Raw genomic sequence first — 6,935 nt, forward strand, 5'->3', positions numbered from 1 at the left:
GAAACTATTTCTTGACAATTTATTCCAAGCACTATGGTTTTATCCACTGTCCTTGAATTGTACGGAAGGGTAAAAGAGAAGAATTTATGTGTATCTATTTTAGTCTGTTCTTTACTTAATATGCTTCTGTTTTATCACGTTTTCCTCTTGTTCTTCTCAGAGCAATTCATCCTAGATGTTTTCATATCCCTCTTAGTTGGAGTCCTCTCCTATAATATTATTTACTCATGATTACAATACTTTTCATTTTCCTGCACGGGGCTTTTTCTTTAAATTTTTGTTAAATTTATTAAGAGCTGAGATGACCACTACTGAAAACTTTATGGAAGGTAAAACTGACTATGATATTGTACCTGCACACATGCAAAGGGATTGACATATTAATTCACTTTACCTTCTTTGAAAAGTATTAGGACACTGCAAATATGCCACCAAATGCTAAAAATATGCCACACATTTTTAAGTGATGGAAGTTAATTTAAAAATTTTAGGAACGTAATAACACTTTTCTGAAAAGTGTGCTCCTCACTAATTTTTTATCTGTGTTGCCGCATCTATGAATAAGGTATTTTCTCTCCTTATATTCAAAAATTGCTCATTGTCTATACATAAATACCTTATTGATTTTGCATAACAATTTTGCAAGTAATAATGTTACTAAATTATTTTATTTTAATAATTTTCAGTTAATTTTCTCATTTTTTCCAGATAAACAGATACATTATTACATATAATTTTATTTTTCTCCTTTCTTCTTATATTGATATTCTTTTTCTAATGTACTTTATGTTGACCAGAGCTTCTCAAATAATCACCATAAAATGGCAGTGGAAGATGAAGAGAGTCATCTTTATTACTGAATTTTTAATAAAACTATTTCAATCGTTTCATTAAAATTAGGTCTGTTTAAATGAGATAGTTTTAAATCAACTTAAGAATACACTATGTACATCTTGTGTTAAAATTAACAGTATCAGGAATATAAAGAGAGCGTCATCAAATACTAAGCCGAACCTATAAACCAGGTTACTCTCTCCCTTGCATCATGGTAGGCAGAATTATAAACTGACTCCCAAAGTTTCCCACCCCTTGGCATCCACACCCAATTCCTTAGGGCAGCAACTATGGTAGATGTCACTCCCATGTTTAGGATATATTATAGGACACAGTTGACTTTTAGAAAGTTGATTATCCTGGGGAACCTGAGTAGGTCCATAGGGATGAAATGCTGTTTTCAGATAATATTATCAATTTTGGTAGTCATTTTAATTCTGACCAAGTTTTATAATTATTCTTGAAAGGACTTTGCTAAGTTTATATTATTTTGACCATTGCAGTGATTAAAAAATCTGTGTTTATCCATTTATTTCTCAAATAAGAGCACTGTGACAAAAGTGTTTCTTGAATATTATGGCTTGTGTTTGTTTTCTAAAATGTCTTATTTTTTCATATGTTAAGTCATTTCAAACCACATAATGTAGTGCAATGAAATGTAAACAGATATGACAAGAGACATTTCCTTCTCTGGAAATAAGTATTGGTTTTTTTCACAGTGTTTACTCTGCATAAATTTTATTCCAACTAACCATTTTCAAAATCTTCATCTAAACTCATTTTGCAACTAGTTGAACAGTTCTGTGTTTTCCTACCTGGCAATAAAAGTGTACTCTTAATGTATACTGCCAACATATAGAAATATGATTGAAATTTGTATGTTGATCTTGAATGCCGTTATGTTGTTTAATTCATTCATTAATTCTAGCAATGTCTTTACAGATTATATTTTATATGTAGACTAGAGGCCCAGTGCACAAAATTGTGCATGGAGGAGGCGTCTCTCAGCCCGGCCTGTACCCTCTCTCAATCCAGGACCCCTGGGAGTGACTGTTGGCTCCTAACTGCTCACCTGCCTGCCTGATCGCCCCTAACCACTCGCCTGCCTGCCTGATTGCCCCTAACTTCCTCTGCCTCAGCCCCCACACCCAGGACCCAGGCTTCCCTCCTCTGGCCAGCCGCAGGCAACTGGGACCCGGGCTTCCCTCCCTCTGGCTGGCTGCAGGCACCTAGGACCTGGGCTGGTGGCCGGCTGCAGGCACCCAGGTCCCTGGGCAGTATCACCCAGGCCCCATCTTTTCAGGAAGGACGTCTGGAATGACGTCTGGAAGATGTCTGGTCTATCCAGTCTAATTAGCATATTACTCTTTTATTATATAGACTAGAGGCCCAGTGCACAGATTCATGCACCAGTAGGGTCCCTCGGCCTGGCCTGTGCCCTCTCGCAATCCCCCTTGGGGGATGTCGGACTGCTGGTTTCAGCCTGATCCCCGCAGGCCAAGCCAAGGGACCCCACCAGTGCAAGAATCTGTGCACCGGGCCTCTAGTGTACATATAAGATCTTTGATTAATCTCTCCCTGCCCTCCCCCCTCTCCCCTTCCCTCTGAGATTCATCAGTCTGTTCTATGTTTCTATGCTTGTGCATTGAGCGCCTGCCCCCTGGTGGTCAGTGCACATCATAGCTACAGGTCAAACGGTCAAGCGGTCGAATAGTCACTTAGGCTTTTATATATATATAGATTATATTTTATTTATTTCTTTCCAATTCCTATGCCTGTGTTTTCTTTCCTTTTGCACTGGCTAGCTCTACCTTTATCACATTGTGTAGAAGTCCTAAGTGGGGACATTCTTGTTCTCTTCTCTCTCTTTGGGAAGTCTCTCACCATAACTATAATATCAACTATATATTTACTCAGTGCCATCCTGGCTAGAAGTGTATCGATAGCATTGTCTTTTCAAAGAGATAGCCTTTGTTTTCATTGAATTTTTTCTATTTTTCTGTTTTTAATTTTATTGATTTCTGTTCTGGTCTTCATTATTCCTTTACTTTTTGCTTGCTTTGTGTTTAAAGTGGTTTTCTTTCTCAAGTTTATAGTAACATAAGAGACTTGTTACAGATTTTACATCTTCTTTTCTAACATAAGAATTTAATGCTGTAAGTTTTCTTCTGATCACTGGTTTACCTGCACCCCACAAATTTTAATGTGTTGTATTCTTTTATTTCAAAATATTTTAAATTTTCCTTTAAACTTCCATTTTTCCTTTAGGTTATTTAGACATATTTTTAAAATTTTTCAAATATTTGGGAGTTTTTTATTAATGTTTCAGGTTTAATTATGTTATGTTTTAAGAATGCAAATTATATGATTCAATTATGTCAAATTTGTTAAAGTTTGAGTTGTGACCAGAATATGGTTCTTCTTGGGGAATGCTCCCTGTGCTCTGGAGAGGAATGTATATTCTGTTCTTGGGTGGAGTTTCAACAGATGTCAAATAGATCAGTTTGGCCAATAGTGTTGTTCAGATCACCTATATCTGATCTGATCCTTTGCCTAATTGATCTATTAATTACAGAGAGGAGTGTTGAAATCTTCAACTATAACTGTGGATTTATCTGTTCCTCCTTTCATATCTATCTGTTTTTATCCCATGTACTTTAAGTTCTATTATATATTACATGTATAATTAGGATTGGAATGTTCTGAGAATTGACCATCATGCAATATCTTTATTTACCCTGAAAATATATCCATTTTTTTCCTCAAGTTTTTAACATGGTTATTTTGGTTTGAAACATACATTTTTAAATATTCTGAATCCAACCTTAAATAGTAGTATTTGTAAGAGATTTATAATATTATATTCCAAATTATTCCCTCACAAGTTTTGTGCCATGATAGTGAAACCTTTCACTTTTCAAATGCTATAAGCATAAGACACGTTATAACTTTTGCTGCAAAGGTTTTATTTTAGAGCAGTTAAAATGGAAAGATTTATATTTTATCATCACTGATTTCATTTCTGAAGCTCATCATTTCTATGCAGAGATCCAAGTTTTGACTTAATTTTACTCTTTTCTGGCTTAATAACATCTCTTCATCTTCTCTGTGAGCACCAGGTGGTCATCAAAGGGAGAAACCTGCGGGAGGCTGCCATCCACACATGTCTGCAGACTTCAGGGTCGTCACACTATCACACTATTCAACACTTGGCCTTTAGCAATTTATTAAACATTCTAGCTTAATCATTTTTGCTGGCTTGTATGACATTTCACAGCATTTACCCCCAGTAAGCAAATGTTGGGATTTTGTTTCTCCCAGCAAATGCCTGTCTCCCTTCAGATTTAGGTTAGTTGTTTGTCCTGTGATATCATTTTTTTCTCATGGCTTTAAGGGAAGATAATCTGCAGTTTGCCCAGTACTTCCCCTGTTATAATGGTAGGAGCAGCACTCATTCCAACTCCACATCTCTCATCTGAAACCAGAAGTCCAATCATTTTGTTATGTAAAAAAAAGATAGATATTAAAAAAATAGTCAATTCACTTTAAGGTTACTATATATGTTTGTAAAATGTAGTTTCACATATTGAGCCTTTCTACATTTCTGAAAAGAGTAAAATTCCCCTGTAATTTTAACATAATCAGAAAAATATTAAAAATGATAGAATTATGAACTCAGAATCGTGAATATTCAACAAGAGGAATCAGAATGGAAATTTATGGGGAAAACAGTACATTTGAGAATAAGTAATTAAAAATATGATTAAGTAGAAACCATAGATAAATGTACTCATTTTTAGTTCTTGCAGTTTCAAAAATGTATTAGTATAAACAAAAAAGGGCACATTTTGATAAATAGTGTCTGCTTTTTTTTTCTTTGTGCCTGACAGAGGAGCCAGAGAAGTTTGGACATCATTGACAGCTCATTTGAATTCTGTTTATGTTGTTATCCCAGTTTCATCTCACTCTTGTGGATGTGGCTCTCAAGAGACCATAAAACCCTTCTTGATTTTACCAGTGACTTCTTGGTGAGATCTAGGAGGAAAAATCACTTAGCCTTCCCTTCAATTTTCTTTTTTATCTGCAAAAGGAGAATGGCAATAACTTTTTGTGTCTTCCAAGCCTATTTTGATGACTGATGATATGGCATTCTGTATTCCTTGGAAGAAAAGTGATAGATAAAAGTGCATGTATAACAGAGTAAGATTGTAAGTGAAGTTTAGAAACACAAACAAAATTGGAAGGGTGTAAATATATTTCAGTGTGAGTGCTTCAGCCTGCTATTTAACTCATTCTGATTTAACTCTGTAAATTGACTTTTATCTCCCTCACCTACAACAATTATAGGCCTTAAGCCAGGATTTTTTTCTCACATTAAATATACCTCAGAGGGACTGCTTTTGCTGGATCCATCCACTGTCACAAGACGACTGAGCATTAAAACTCCCACCTGCTGTGGAACAGCATGCTCCCAAGTGCAACTGCCAGAGTTAAAAAAAATAAAAATAAATAGGGACATTGAATTGCACCAAGGGGGCCCTTCCCCCTAGAATTGCCTCCTAGAGCCCTTGAGGAGGTCTGGGTTTAAACCCTCTTTAGGAAGACAAATAGAACACCAGGTATTTTTAATTTCAATGTAATCAATTTGATCTTCTTGGTGCTATGGAGATTCCTATAATATATTTTATAATTTAGGAATGCATCTTAATTATTGACTGTTGTGATATGGACTCTAGCAACATTTTGTGCTGTGTGAAACTCCACTGTTTCTTTATTATGCAAAAATATTTCTTGTCATACTGTAGAGCAATTGGGGAAATTTAGAAGTAACTTTTTCAGTAACAAGTAAGGCAGCTTGAGCTTAGACAATGGACACAACAGATATGTGATGACAACAGCTGGTTATTTTATTTTCTTTTTTTTCTCTTGAGTTTAGTTTGTAGGACCACATCATTTGTTAATTATTAACATCTCATAGGGAATATAACAGTGAAAATAAGATAGTATTATGTAAGGATGAAGTGGGAAGCAAGACTAAAAAGTCTGACACCAAGGAAAGAGAGGAGAGAGAGAGAGAGAGAGAGAGAGAGAGAGAGAGAGAGAGAGAGAGAGAGCTATATAATAGAGTGATCTTTGTCATCAGGGAAGAAAAAATGGCGCTATGAGGAGATTATTTTAAACATAACAATGCTTAATTAATGTACATTAATTAGAATGTGTTTATAAGCAGCTGCAATTTATTTAAAGCTAGATATGCCTACATCAAACATGAAAAAAATAATATAATAATATAATATAATATAATATAATATAATATAATATAATATAATATATAGGAAAGGTGAGTGACAGATGCAGGCATTATTTCTTCCTGAGCTGTCAAAGTCTCTCCAGGTTGCTCTCGAGTGCAGTTGGAGATCCCATGGCTACACATCATATTTTCTTAAGAGTCCTTTGGGCAATACTAGTTATATATTTTATCTCCAATTTTAACTTTTTTGGGATTAAAATAGCAAGAAAAGGTAACATATATTTGAAAAGTGAATTTGTAGGATTTGTTTTTAAATGAAAGTAATGAATTCACATATTTTTAAAAACACCTTTACTGAGAAATGATTTACATATATTCCACAGCTCACCCACTTAAAGAGTACAATTCAATGGTTTATGGTACATTTACAGAATTGGACAACCTTCATTCTAATATTATATTTTCCTTCTCAATATCCTTTGCTGCCTTTATCCCTCTTTACAGCTTTTCAATGTCAGAAAGCTCTTGAGTTACCTTAACCCATCTGTTTTAAGATACAGTTGAAAAGCCCTCAGGATTAGTCAGGGTTCTCCAGAGAAACAGAACCAATACATGTAGATATATAAGAAGGAATTTATTACAGGAATTGGCTCATGTGGTTATCGTGGAGGCCAAGTCCAATGATCTGCTGTCTACAACCAGAGATCCAGGAAAGCCAGTGATGTAATTTAGTCCCAGTCCAAAGGCCTGAGAACCAGAGGAGCCAGTGGTATAAGTCTGGGTCTGAGTCCAAAGGCTGGAGTATTGTGGGGAAGGCTGATGGTGTACTCCCCATCCAAGACTGAAGGCC

The 6,935-nt window shown here is 35.4% G+C and overlaps 1 pseudogene; it reads right to left on the reverse strand.

Moving 5' to 3' along the window:
- Positions 1-6,162: 6,162 nt before the first annotated feature.
- On the reverse strand, positions 6,163-6,301 carry LOC114230211 (small nucleolar RNA SNORA44; annotated as a pseudogene).
- Positions 6,302-6,935: the final 634 nt, after the last annotated feature.

Source organism: Eptesicus fuscus, chromosome 4 (assembly GCF_027574615.1).
Source record: "Eptesicus fuscus isolate TK198812 chromosome 4, DD_ASM_mEF_20220401, whole genome shotgun sequence".
Classification (NCBI taxonomy): Eukaryota; Metazoa; Chordata; class Mammalia; order Chiroptera; family Vespertilionidae; genus Eptesicus; species Eptesicus fuscus.